Source organism: Aquarana catesbeiana, linkage group LG05, assembly GCF_042186555.1.
Source record: "Aquarana catesbeiana isolate 2022-GZ linkage group LG05, ASM4218655v1, whole genome shotgun sequence".
Taxonomy (NCBI): domain Eukaryota; kingdom Metazoa; phylum Chordata; class Amphibia; order Anura; family Ranidae; genus Aquarana; species Aquarana catesbeiana.
In genome coordinates this window covers 289,574,752-289,590,245 of record NC_133328.1, presented here as the reverse complement: position 1 = coordinate 289,590,245, position 15,494 = coordinate 289,574,752, and positions in this window count along the sequence as shown.

Below are 15,494 nucleotides of genomic sequence, written 5' to 3'. Positions count from 1 at the left end.
GCAAAACAAGCAAGGCCACCACCAGCAAGGAACAGCACACCAGATGGATTGGGGTATATGCCTATAATAAGATGTAAATTATGTGTTGGAAATTAAAGGCTAATGCATAATAAATTGTAGAATGCATGCATGTATGTATGTAATGGCAAGGGTGACCACAGACCAGTTTTGAGCTAAATGGGTGTCTTCCACCCGGGTTCAATGTAGAAAAAAGAGAGAAAGGTCTGGTGTCAGCAGTGACACAACTCCATCCCTGAAATATGCATCAAAACAGAAAATTTGCCCTGGGACTTTGAATGAGGTGGGCACATTTTAGCCAATAGACGTAGCAACAGTAAATACAGTATAAGATGAATTCAAGTAGAGATAGTACATGCACTGATCTCATCAACAAATGCCAATTCATATGGGATATATAAAAATAAAGTGATGGTGCATATATGTATAAACAATCATATTACACACAGGCATCAAGTGTACCCAATGTGCTCTTCAGGGGTAGATGTGTGTAAAATGTACCTAGGATGAAAAGATACAAATTGGGTGTATAGCGTAATATTGATACTATAGGTACCAGGTAAGATGGGCCTTGGTAAAGAAACCCCATACTCACTAGACATGACCAAAACAGCGGATGTATAGCTCCCAGACGGCAGCAGGTGTCTCGTCAGGGAGCTAAGGAGGCGGAGCAAGACAAGACCCCACCCAGGGCCAAACGGAGGAAAAGCATGGCACAGATAGAAATTGTGTGTCCCTAATGGTCTCACTGTGTCCATGGAAAGTATTGACTGTAAACATAAGTATATATGTCAGACAATCTTAAGTCACAGAGTAAAGTAAGTATGTGGTAACGTATATGTATCTATTGTTGTATAGAAAGGTATCTGGGGGCTTGGACTTTATAGGCACGATATCCAATATTGTAAAGTTTAAAAACTTAAATTTATTTGATATACAAAAATTGTTAAAAACAAGGAAAAATACAAGGACAGAAATCAGTTCATAAAAATACAGTTACAGTTATACACTCCATACGTAGCTCAATATGGTATAAACAGGTAATACAAGAATAGAATAGCAATTATTCCACTATAGACTTATTACGTTTACAGAAGAGAGCTATGTAGTTGATAGCAATAGATGTCTTTAGAACTCGCTCAACATGTTACCCGCCATAGCGCTTCTTCAGGAGCATAGAACAGATTTACTGAAATATACAAATCATCGAATAAATATAACTAGAAACTATTAACTAAAGTGTTGACTAACATGTAATCAGAATAACAAATAAATATATATTGCGAATTGAAGGCACTGAGATGAAAACCCGCTACCTAGAGCTGATCGAGCAGGGTCTAGGCAATATTCACATACTATGGGGATGTATCTAACAAAATACAAAAATTTGTTACATGTTAGTCAACATTTTAGTTAATAGTTTCTAGTTATATTTATTCAATGATTTGTATATTTCAGTAAATCTGTTCCATGCTCCTGAAGAAGTGCTATGGCGGGTAACATGTTGAGCGAGTTCTAAAGACATCTATTGCTATCAACTACGTAGTTCTCTTCTGTAAACGTAATAAGTCTATGGTGGAATAATTGCTATTCTATTCTTGTATTACCTGTTTATACCATATTGAGCTATGTATGGAGTCTATAACTGTAACTGTATTTTTATGAACTGATTTCTGTCCTTGTATTTTTCCTTGTTTTTAACAACTTTTGTATATCAAATAAATTTCAACTGACAAATGGGGATGGTGCTGCGCTAATCCTGCAATAAATTATAATATCTAGGTGTACTGGGAATCAACTCTTGTCTTTACTGAGGTATAGGATGGTGATCTAAACCACCATGGGGAATATGGCACTATGTGGACGTGCAGGGAGTATGTGCATAATAGAAAAAAATAATAATAAATAAAGGGTGGAGCCCACCAAAAAAACTATACATATGTATCTCTCAGCTTAAATAAAAATAAAACCATGGTGAAATCTACAATAAAATTTAAAAAAATAATAAAATATTTTTTTCAATAAGATAGTGATTGCCGCTGAGACATTAAATGCCAGTACAAAGTGCTGTGAATTAATATCCGGAAATTATTATAGTTCAATGAACCATGATTCATATAAATAAATAGATGGCTAAAAACTCAATAACATAAAAGCAAAAATTGCTAAATGATACAATGTTACACTGAATGTCCAAATTGATCTTCATAGTTGTGCATCATGCAATATAGTGTCCAGCACCAACAGGGGGTGCTCAAACTTAAAATAATACAATCCAATAAAGGTGACTTAGTGCAACAAAAAATAGCTTCAATGCTTCCTTAGTGATAACAGATAATTAAGTCGTGTAGATAGCAGCTGAGTTTAAAAATCATTTGTTCAGAAGAGTGGTGAATGTGAAGTGTGCAGCAGGATCTCCTCCATGCAATAATCCTCTAGTGGTAGATAATGGCCTGGAAATTATTATAGTTCAATGAACCATGATTCATATAAATAAATAGATGGCTAAAAACTCAATAACATAAAAGCAAAAATTGCCAAATGATACAATGTTACATTGAATGTCCAAAGTGATCTTCATAGTTGTGCATCATGCAATATAGTGTCCAGCGCCAACAGGGGGTGCTCAAACTTAAAATAATACAATCCAATAAAGGTGACTTAGTGCAACAAACAAACAACTTCAATGCTTCCTTAGTGATAACAGACAATTAAGTTGTGTAGATAGCAGCTGAGTTTAAAAATCATTTGTTCAGATGTGAAGTGTGCAGCAGGATCTCCTCCATGCAACAATCCTCTAGTGGTAGATAATGGCCCCTTACCTCACTATACTGAGGTTACAGCATAGAGTAGACAGCGCTTGTGGTGTCTCCTGTGCAGGGGGGTCCTAGGTAATGGACTGTCATTTATCAGACCTCAGATCCATGGGGAGCATCATAGTAAATGGAGATAAACTGAAATAAATTTCAGTTTTTGGATATTGGATATCATGCCTATAAAGTCCAAGCCCCCAGATACCTTTCTATTCAACAATTATGTCGGGACGTGGCACACGTTACTCCCTATGTATCCACAATACCACTATGTGTTGATACTCAATTGATTTAAAGTATATGTATCTATGTAAAAATGAAAGACCTGAGATAAGGATGGTAAGGACTAGGGATGAGCTGAACACCCCCCTGTTCGGTTCGCACCAAAACATGCGAACAGGCAAAAAATTTGTTTGAACACCGTTAAAGTTCTTTGCAAATTCGAAAGCCACCGGAACACCTTTAAAGTATATGGGACACTAATATGAATAATCAAAAGTGCTAATTTTAAACACTTATATGCAAGTTATTGTAATAAAAAGTGTTTGGGGACCCGGGTCTTGCCCCAGAGGACATGAATCAATGCAAAAAAAAGTTTTAAAAACAGCCGTTTTTTCGGGAGCAGTGATTTTAATAATGCTTAAAGTGAAACAATAAAAGTGTAATATTCCTTTAAATTTCGTACCTGGGGGTGTCTATAGTATGCCTGTAAAGGGGCGCATGTTTCCTGTGTTTAGAACAGTCTGACAGCAAAATAACATTTTAAAGGAAAAAAAGTCATTTAAAACTACTCGCTATTAATGAATTGCCGGTCCGACAATACACATAAAAGTTCATTGATAAAAACAGCATGGGAATTCCCCACAGGGGAACCCCGAACCAAAATTTAAAAAAAAATGACGTGGGGGTCCCCCTAAATTCCATACCAGGCCCTTCAGGTCTGGTATGGATATTAAGGCGAACCCCGGCCAAAATTAAAAAAAAAAAATGGCGTGGGGTCCCCCTCAAAATTTATACCAGACCCTTCAGGTCTGGTATGGATTTTAAGGGGAACCTCACGCCAAATTTTCTTTAAAAAATGGTGTGGGGTCCCCCCAAAAATCCATACCAGACCCTTATCTGAGCACACAACCTGGCAGGGCGAGAGAGCGCCCCCCCTCCTGAACTGTACCAGGCCACATGCCCTCAACATTGGAAGGGTAGCCCCCAAAACACCTTGTCCCCATGTTGATGGGGACAAGGGCCTCATCCCCACAACCCTTGCCCTGTGGTTGTGGGGGTCTGCGGGCGGGGGGCATATCGGTATCTGGAAGCCCCCTTTAACAAGGGTTTCCCCTTAATATCCATACAAGACCCAAAGGGCTTGGTAATTGACTGGGGGGTACCCATGCCATTTATCTCACTGATTTTCATCCATATTGCTGGGACCTGACATTACACTAAAGCCACAAGCAGTTTTAAATGACTTTTATTCCTTTAGAAATGTCATTTTGCTGCGGTACTGTTCTAAACAAGGGAAAAATGCGCCACTTTACAGGCATACTATAGACACCCCCCAGGCACCATATTTAAAGGAATATTTAATTTTTATTGTTTCACTTTAAGCATTAAAAAAATCACTGCTCCTGAAAAAACGTCTGCTTTAAAAAAAAAAAATTTGCATTGATACATGTCTCCTGGGGCAGGACCCAAGTCCCCAAACACTTTTTATGACAATAACTTGCATATAAGCCTTTAAAATTAGCACATTTGATTTTTCATGTTAGTGTCCCATATACTTTAAAGGTGTTCCGGTGGCTTTCGAATTTGCAAAGAACACCGCATATTGTTTGGTGTTCGCCCGAACATCCTAACAACCAAAGTTTGGCCCGAACTTATGCTCGGGCTGAACCATTTGCCCATCCCTAGTAAGGACATGGAGACTGTAGGGGGAAGTGGTAAAGAGATACCAAATGCTGACAAAAGTGACAGTGAGGAAATAGCAAAATTGCTATTTCCTCACTGTCATTCTTGTCAGCTTTTGGTATCTTTTTACCACCTTCCCCTACAGTCTCCATGTCCTTACCATCCTTAGCTCAGGTCTTTCATGCTGTGCTTTTACCATCCTCAGCTCCCTGGCAAGACACCTGCTGCCGCCATCTTGGAGCTATATATCCACTGTTTTTGTCATGTCTAGTGGTGAGTATGGGGTTTCTTTACCAAGGCCCCTCTTACCTGGTACCTATAGTATCAATATCACGCTATACACCCAATTTGTATCTTTTCATCCTAGGTACATTTTACACACATCTACCCTTGAAGAGCGAGCTGGGTCTCACAAAACGTGTTGGGTACACTTGATGCCTGTGTGTTATATGATTGTTTATACATATATGTACCATCATTTTATTTTTATGTATCTCGTATGAATTGGCATTTGTTGATGAGATCAATGCATGTAATGTCTCTACTTGAATACATTTTATACTGTATTTACTTTTGCTACGTCTATTGGCTAAACTGTGCCCACCTCATTCAAAGTCCCAGGGCAAATTTTCTGTTTTGTTGCATATTTCAGGGACAGAGGTGTGTCACTGGTGACACCAGACCTTTCTCTCTTTTTTCTCAGTCTGATTCATGGTTTCTGACGGTAGGCGAAGGCCATGAATTCAGAAGATGCAGTCACTCTACTTGTTGGTAATATTTTTTCCAGATTGGATGAGCAGGATTACCGCATGGATCAGTTTGCCTTGGCATTACAAACGCTCCTGAGTCACACGGCTCACCTGGAATCTCCCACTGTGGCTGCTCTGGTACAACCTGTGTTGCAGGCCATCCCTGCTACTGCTCCAGTCTCTGTGCAGGCACCTGCCTCGAGTATTTCCTCTATAAGAGGTATGTCTGGTTCCACTCCACTTCCCCAGTGATTTGGGGGTGATCCAGTCCAATACAGAGGGTTTCTCAACCAGGTTGAGATATACTTTGAGATGCTGCCCCAGGCGTTTTCCACAGACAGAAGCAAAGTAGGTTTCATGATATCTTTGCTTTCTGAGAGAGCCTTGGCCTAGGCAACCCTCTACGGGAGAAGCAAAAACCTGCTGCACGGAGTTACCCAGAGTTTTTGGCTTCTTTTAAAGGGTATTTGATGTTCCCACATGCTCCGCTTCTGCTGCCAAGTTCCTTATTTCCATCAAACAGAGTACAAGAGCTGTTGCTGATTACGCCATTGAATTCTGTATTCTGGCAGCAGAGGTTAGTTGGAACAATGAGGCCCCCGTGGCTGTCTTTTCCATGGTCTCTCGGATACCATCAAGGATGAAATAACAGCCGAAATATACTGACTGAGCTGGAGAAGTTGATCACATTTGCCATCCCCATTGACTCCAGACTCAGAGAAAGACTTCCTTTTTATGGAGCGCTCCTGTACATTTGTCTCTGAACTTTGTAGCCCCACCCTTGCCTCCCTCACCTCCCATGCCTCCTGGTACCGAGTCGGTCTGTTAAGATGAACCCATGCACTCGGGCTTCACGCATCTCTCTGTGGTTGAGAGAACCCTTAGGAGGAGGGAGAGATTGTGCCTTTATTGTGGCCAGGCAGGTCACTTTTTAAAGTCTTGTCCTACCCGTCCAGGGAACGCCTCAAACCTTGAGGTCCTGTCACAAAAATATAGGTTCTAATCTACTCTGGGGCTGCAGGCCTGTTCATTGATGCTGCCTTTGTATCGAAGCACTCAATTCCGCTGCGGCTGTGTGACACTCAACTTGCCATTGAGGCTATTGATGGGAGACCTCTACAGCCTGCCAATGTGACTCATGAGACTGTTCCTTTGTCCATCACCGTAGGGGCTCTTCACCATGAGATAATTTAATTCCAAGTTATTTCCTCACCTAAGTTTCGCTGGTCATTGGTTATCCTTGGTTACAGAGGCACAGATTGGCTCTGTGCTGAGATTCTCTCCTGGTGATCACAATGCAGTAAGACATGCTTCCAGAAGGTAGCCAAGGTCCTGTGCACCTCTTCACCTCTCCTCCCACAAATTTAGCGATGTCTTTGACAAAGGTCAAGCCGGCAGTTTGCCTCCACACCGGATTTATGATTGCCAATTGACCTTCAACCTGGTGCCATACCACCTCGTGGCCAGGTTTACCCTTTGTCGGTCTTGGAGGATAAGGCCATGGAGGAGTATGCTGCAGACACACTTTTTCGAGGTTTCATCCGCAAATCCTCATCTTCTGCTAGCACTGGTTTCTTCTTTCTGAAGAAGAAGAGTGGTGAACTGAGACCTTGTATTGATTATAGGGGTCTCAATTGTTTCACGATTAAGAATGCCTATCCGATTCCGTTTATTACGGAGTTATTTTACCGCCTCAAGGGAGCAACGTTTTTCACGAAGCTTGATTTGAGAGGGGCATACAAGCTCGTGAGGATTAAGGAGGGGCTGACGAATGGAAAACTGCATTTAATACTCGAACAGGCCATTATGAGTACCTTGTAATGCCTTTTAACCTTTGTAACGCCCCGGCAATTTTCCAGGAATTAATTAACGATGTCCTCCGAGATTTGTTGCAGTTATGTGTGGTGGTTTATCTCGACACTATCCTCATATTTTCCAAGTCCCTGGAGAGCCACCACACAGATGTCTGTTGTGTGCTTCAGAAACTAAGCGAGAACAATCTGTATTGTAAATTGGAGAAGTGCGAATTCCATCATGAACAGGTTAAATTCCTGGGTTATGTAATTTCCACTGCTGCTTTTTCAATGGACCCAGAGAAACTTTCAGCAGTCCTACAGTGGCCCCGACCCGTGGGTTTACATCCTCTGCAGAGTTTTCTTGGCTTTGCCAACTATTATCGGAAGTTTATTCATAACTTCTCGTCTCTGGTCAAGCCCCTGACTGATACGACCAGAAAGGACGGTAACCCACAGAGTTGGTCTCCAGTGTCCATTAAGGCCTTTGAGAGTCTCAAGGCTACCTTTGTTTCTGCTCCTGTGTTGGCACATCCTGATCCTACGTTACCTTATATCCTTGAGGTTGATGCTTCTGAGACTGGAGTTGGAACCCTTCTGTCTCAACGTCCTACCTCTGAGAGCGCTATGCATCCTTGTGGCTACTTTTCCAAAAAATTGTCACCTGCGGAGTGCAATTATGAGATTGGTGACAGAGAGCTGTTAGCGATCATTTTAGCCCTGAAAGAATGGAGACATTTCCTCAAAGGTACCACTGTGCCGTTCTCATTCTTACAAACCATAAGAATCTCACATTCTTGTCTGAGGCTAAACGCCACTCTCCCAGAAGAGCGTTATGGGCTCTTTTCTTGTCTAGTTTCAATTACATTGTCTCATTTTTACCCAGTACTAACAATGTAAAGGCTGACGCTTTGTCACGACAATTTTCCTCCACTTCCAAGATAGAGTCGGTTCCAGTACCTGTGATTCCTCCTGATCGTATTCTGGCTACAGAGAATACAGAGAAAAGGAGAAGGAGTCTCACTTCTCCTTTGGGTGACAAAATTCTTGCCGCTCAGGTCCATGCTCCTCCTGAGAAACCTTGTGACCACTGCTTTGTCCCAGAGAGTCTCCATACTGCCGTGCTCCAGACTTACCATTCTCCCAAGGCTGCTGGCCACCCTGGGAAGAATCAACTCTTTTGGGCCATTTCCCAACAATTCTGGTGGCCTAGTCTTTGTGCTGATGTAACTGCCTTCATAGCTGCCTGTTCCGTGTGTGCTCAGAGTAAGACTCCACAACACCTTCCAGTGGGCCTCCTATAACCCATACCCAATGAAGAGAGGCCCTGGATCCACCTGTCTATGTTTTTTTATTGTGAAGTTACCCAACTCCCAGGGCAACACAGTTATCCTTATAGTGGTTGACCGATTCTCGAAAATGTCCCATTGTATTTCACTTGAGAAGTTGCCCACTTCTAATGAACTGGCTTCCATTTTTGCTTTGGGAGATCTTTTGCTTACATGGGCTACCCAAGGTGATTGTCTCTTACAGGGGTAGTCAGTTTGTGTCCCGGTTCTGGCGAGCCTTTTGTGCACAGTTGGGAATTCAGCTTGCTTTATCCTCTGCGTGTCACCCGCAGTCTAATGGGGCCGTAGAATGAGCCAGTCAGTCCTTGGAGCAATTCCTACATTGCTATATTTCTGACCATCATAACAACTGGTCAGACCTCTTACCGTGGGTGGAGTTTGCTCACTATAGTGCCTTGAATTCTGCTTCCTGATTGTCCCTGTTTATGGCGAACTATGGTTTCCAACCTTCCATGTTGCCTGACTCGTTTGTTCCGCAGAGTGCTCCTGCGTTAGAGGAGCATCTCCGTGGTCTTCGTTCCACTTGGGCACAAGTCCAGGAGACTTTGCGACATGCTAATGATAGGTACAGACTCTATGCTGACTGCAGACGCCTGCCTGCGCCTTCCTACCAGGTTGGGGACAGGGTCTGGCTGTCATCTCACAACCTCCAACTTCGTATTCCCTCTCTGAAGTTCGCACCTCGGTTTATTGGGCCTTTCCGTATTCTTTGCAGGATTAATCCAGTGGCTTACGCATTAGACCTTCCTTCTGATATGTGTATCTCAAATGTATTTCATGTCTCCTTATTAAAACCTTTGGTCTGCAACCACTTTATCACCTCGGTGCCTCATCCTCACCCTGTACAGGTTGAGAAGGTTGAGAACCATGAGGAGTATGAAGTACAGTCCATTGTTGACTCCCGTAGGTTCCATGGGCGCATACAGTACCTGGTGCATTGGAAAGGGTACGGTCCGGCGGAACGCTCTTGAGTCTCATTCTCGGACGTACATGCCCCTCTCCTCCTCTGTGATTTCCATAGAGGTTTTCCCCTCAAGCTTGGTGGTCCTCTGAAGGGGAGGGGTCATTGAGGAGGGGGTACTGTCAGGGCTGGGCTCAGCCCTTCCTTCTCAAAGCTGGCCGCTCAGCTGTCGGCTAATTGCCAGTTCCTTTCTCTCCACACCTGTTGATGATATCCTGCTCGTCAGTCCTACCTACTTAAGCCGTCCAGCCCAGATGATCTCTGCCTTCACCTTGGTCACATCTCTAGAGACGCTCTCCTGTGTTCCTGTTAAAAACTTGCTTGGCTGAGATTCCTTCTGGCTCCAGATCCTTCTTGCTGTTCTACTACGCTCATCTCTGGATCCCTGACATTTTGGCTTGTCTGGCTATCCGTTCTGGTTCCTTAACTCTTGCTATGTTTTGACTACATTTACTCTGTTTACCTTTTTATTATTATTATTAAACAAGTGTGATTTAACTGTACTTTTGTCTCAGTCTGAATTATGGTTTCTGACAGCGTCTAAATGCTAGCTCGTCAAAGCTGCTGGCTCTACAACTTCTGCCTTTCCGCCTGGTGGATTCTCCCCCCTTCCGTGAATTTGCAGAATGTGCTGTACCACAAAGGCAGGTTCCGAGTCACTATTTCTTTTCACGTAAGGCCATTCGATTTCTCTACTATCACATGGAAGGCAATGTTGTGGCGTCGTTGGGCAAGGCAGTCAGTCTGCGTTACTGCTGACACATGGTCCAGCAAGCATGGGCAGGGATGATATATCAGTGTTGCACCTTGTTGTGCCCCCACGTCTCAATACAGCTGGTGATGATGCTGGATTTGTCAGCTCTACCCCCTCCTCCTCCTCCATGCCCTCCTCTGCTGAATTGTCCTATGAACCTCAAGTACCCCCTAGGCGTTCAAAGGGCTATTCAATGAGTCAGGCTAAAAGGTGCCATGCAGTGCTTCAGCTGGTGTTGTAGGGGACAGGAACCGCACTATAACAGAGATTCTTGCAGCTCTGCAGGGACAGGCCCAGAGGTGGTTCATTCCACGCCAGCTGGAGCCAGGAATAGTGGTGTGTGATAATGTCACAAACCTCCTATCCGCCATTAGACAGGGAAAGTTGACACATGTCCTAAATTTGGTGGTACAGCATTTCCTAAATATGTACCCAGGGTTGGAAGATCTGCAAAAGCAGTCCAGAAGAGTGTGTAGCCATTTTAGGTGGTCATACACAGCCAGTGCTCGGTTGGCTGAAATTCAGCGGGAATTCCACCCGCCCATAAACCTCCTGATTTGTGACATGCCCACCAGGTGGAACTCAACATTGGCAATGCTGCAGTGGCTGCACATGCAGCAGAGGGCTGTCAACGAGTACCTGTGTGAGTATGGCACAACGACAGGCTCAGGCCGGCTCGGCTTTTTTTCCCCACGCCATTGGCTGCTCATAAAAGATGCATGCACTGTACTGTCACCATTTGAGCAGGCCACAAAGATGGTTTGCCGTGACAAAGCATGCATCAGTGACACAATCCCTGTTGTGTTCCTGCTGGAGCAGACTCTGCGTGGCATTATGGACAGGGCACTCGAGGCAGAGCAGTGAGATGAAGAGGAGTACTTCCTTTCCTCTCAAGGCCCACTTTATGCAGACACCATTGTTCCTATGCCACAGAACACACAAGAGGAGAGAGAGGAGGAGGAGGATTCTGGCAGTTTCTGAGGCATTGAAGCAGAGGAAGACATACGTCAAATAATAAGAGATGGTTTCTATCTGCAAAACCCTTGGGAGTAGTACGTGACTGGGAGGAGGCAGTTCCAGATACTCTAATCCTCAGTGACCCCGAGGAGTCTGCTTCTCATGCCTCCGCAATTTTGCGGTGCATGGGCTCCCTCATGCTTTAAAGCCTGCGAAAGGACCCAAGAATACGAGGCATAAAAGAAAAGGATCACTATTGGTTGGCAACCCTCCTTGACCACCATTATAAGAGGGAAGTCTCAGAAATCATCCCTTCCCCACAGAGAGTGCAGAAGATGAAATCTCTTGAGGACACCTTAAAGAGATGTTTATCGAATACTTTTCCCGACTCTGGTAGGTTACAATTTTGTGGAAAATGTAGTTTTCAAGCTTATGTTGGTCAAGAGAGGAGCAGTGGGGAAGGTGGCTGCCTAAGTGATTCATTTCTCAATTTTTTTTAGCCCTTGCCGCCCAGGGCTGTCAGCTTTCACATCCCATTGGCATTGTCTGCATCACATGGTGGACGGTTATCTCGGGGCGAAAACAGAGATAGAGAGCTTTTCAGTCAATGATCCACTGGCTTACCCAGTCATGAGAATAGACCACTGGCCAGAACTTGCCCAGTATGCTATTGAGCTGCTGGGCTGTCCTGCATCCAGCTTGCTTTCCAAAGGGGCATTCAGTGCTGCTGGAGGTTTTGTTACTGATCATAGAACACATCTGTCCACAGACTCCGTGGATCATCTCACTTTTATCAAAATAAATCAGTCCTGGATTACCAGCAGCTATGAAGCCTGATGCTGATGTCACCGATTAAGTGTTTTTGGGATGTGGAATCTCTGCAGGACTTCTAGGCTAGTGTATAAAAAAGTTGCGCTAAATGAATTCTTCCTTGTGCAAGAAAATAATAAATGACATACAAAGATCTGAAATAAATTCCAGATCAGAGGTGCACCCTGAATTCAATCAAGTGATAAACAAATAAATAGATAGTAAAATCAACAGTAGCAACAATTGAAATAAAAAATATATGACAATTAATTAGTCAAAAAAGTGTCCATAAAAAATATTGCAATAAGCTGTGTCTTAAATTATAATGAATAAACTTGTAAATGTGAATGATATGATCTACAGCAGGTATCAGAGTCTAGATGGTAAACTTTGTGCTTCAGTGCCAAAAATGAAAGATAACTCAGGTGTACAGCTCTGCATATGATGACCCTTACCGGAGCAGGTGGACCCCCTAAAGAGCAGGGTCATACGAGCAGGCAGAAAAAAGCCTTCTGCGGGGACATTTGGATCCTCCAATATCTCTGGTCTTTAAGTTGCCTTGAATATTCACTGGAAGATTTTGCCATATAGCAGTGAGTGCTTATCAGCTGGATACCCCAATTTGTCCCTAGCTTCCAGATTTTTGTTCATACACAAGCCAAAACCTCCATAGAGTTTCAGGGTTGTTGTCCCCAGGATTAGTTGAGCTTTTATCTCTTGGGTCTGTGAATCAGGGCAGTACCTGGACCCCCATAACTATTGTATGCCCAATTACTTGCATATAAGCCTTCAAAACGGCACTTTTGATTTTTCACATTTGGGTCCCATAGACTTCAATGGGGTTCGTTATTCGGTTCCGAACTTTCCCGATGTTCAAAAGTTCTGGTGCGAACCGAATAGGGGGTTGTTCCGCCCATCCCTACCTACTACGGATACAAACAAAAATTATCATACACATATGTGGTATCGCTGCAATCATCAGGAGCTGGAGAATTTATTTTGGGCTGTTGTTTGGTATTATGTTATGGCAAAAAACATACAGCTAAATTTAAAAACAATGTTTTTATACTATTTTGGCTCAGTGTTCCTTTGATAATAATAAAAAAAAAATCAGGAGATATCTGTTATGCCGCGTACACACGGTCGGACTTTTCGTCTACAAAAGTCCGACAGCCTGTCCGACATACTTCCGACGTACCTTCGGCGGACTTGCGGCAGACTTTCTTACGAACGGACTTGCCTACACACGACCACACAAAAGTACGACAGCCTAGTACGCGGTGACGTACACCAAGTCCGACGAGACTATAAAACGGAAGTTCAATAGCCCGTACGACACCCTTTGGGCTCCTTCTGCTAATCTCGTGTTTATCTCGTGTTAGTAGAAGTTTGGTGAGAGACGATTCGCGCTTGTGAGACTCGTATTTTTCAGTTCGTTTTAACTGTTGTTCAGTCTGTGCTTGTGAGGTTTGTATCTGCTTTTCAGTGCGTTTGGTCAGTTGGCATTGAGAAATCTTTGTTTTATTGGCCGCTCGTTCCTGATTTTCAGGTCGTTCTTCACAGGCCTTGCTGTTCTTCAGTGCGTTCTGTTTAGTGCGTTCTGACCAGCCGACCGTTTTGAAACCATGTTACCTGTACGTACTCGTCGTAGAGCTCGTGCATTGTATGTGCTTGGTGCTGTAGTTTATTCTTCAGCCCAAGACCAGTCCATGAACAGGGCGAGGAGGAGTTCATGGACCAAGAATTGGTTGCTTCAGCGTGACCAGTTCTGTCACATGCCTTTGCTCCGTGAGATCCGTGAGAATAATCCTGAGGATTTCAGGAACTTTCTCCGGATGACGGACCCCGTTTTTGACCGTTTGTTGGCTTTGCTGACCCCCTATATCAGCAGGCAGGATACCTGCATGAGGCAAGCCATCACTCCGGAGCAGAGGCTGGTCGCTACCTTGCGGTATTTGGCCACAGGGAGAAGCCTGCAGGACCTTAAGTTCTCGACAGGCATCTCCCCCCAGGCTCTGGGGATCATTATCCCAGAGACCTGTTCTGCCATCATCCAGGTCCTGCAGAAGGACTATATTAAGGTAAGATATTTTTCTTTTATTAGCATCACATGTTCTTTTATGTAATCTTTGATAATGTAATGTATTTCTTGCTTCAAACACTACTTACCATCTTTGCAATATAGTGTGAATGTCCCCTTTTTATCCTCACACATGCTGGAATTTTTTCCTGTTATTTTTTGTCATGCATGTATATTTTCCTTCAATAACCTTCCCAGCATGAAGTGATGGGAACATATCCACCTAGTCTACTCATTTTGAATGTATTTTGTTTGAGTGTATTTAGTGTGCTTATAATTAGCAATTAGCTAGATTTCCCAACCACCCCACCCACCCCCACCTAAACTCAGTCCAAATAGTGTGCTGCTAATTAGCAATTATCTTGATTTCCCAACCCCCCCACCCACCCCCACCTAAACTCAGTCCAAATAGTGTGCTGCTAATTAGCAATTATCTTGATTTCCCAACCCCCCCACCCACCCCCACCTAAACTCAGTCCAAATAGTGTGCTGCTAATTAGCAATTATCTTGATTTCCCAACCCCCCCACCCACCCCCACCTAAACTCACTCCAAATAGTGTGCTGCTAATTAGCAATTATCTAGATTTCCCAACCCCCCCCCCCACCCTCGTTAAAATTTGCTTGAATGTTCTGTGGTGTTGATTTGTCTAAAGCAAATATATGTTGCAGTTTGCAAAATGCATGTGCACTCTACAAGTGCATTTGTTCCAGTGCTTTAGTAAATGAGCAGAAGCTCTGCTGATTTCCATCATCAAATCATATGCAAGCCTCAAAGTGTTTTCATTAATTGCCCTTGCCTGTGATTGTGTACTCCTTGCAACATGAATGCCTTTTTACATTACCTCATTTACTGTAAGCTGGTTAGCAACTGCACCTGCAGAGTGCGACAACTGCAGTCTTGTAGCCTTTTTAGTCCCTAAATTCCTGCGTGTCCTAAAAGTAATCTTTTTTAGGGATTTCACAACCCCCTAAAATGTAATCAATGTTCCATCAGAGGGGGTGAGCAATCTGATAAGTGTGCCTTTCCATATTAGTTATTCCAGAAGAATTAAATTATTTAATGTTATACTGATGCTGGGGAATAATGTTTTTAATTGTCTAATTTTCTTGCAATGTTAGCTTCCAAATTAATTGATTTTGGTTTTCTTGTTTGATTCCCCAGTTTCCTTCAACGCCACAGGAATGGCAGACTGTGGCATCCCATTTTGCCAGCCGTTGGGACTTTCCCAATTGTGGAGGGGCTATAGATGGGAAACATGTCCACATTGTGCCACCACCCCATTCGGGGTCATACTATTTTAATT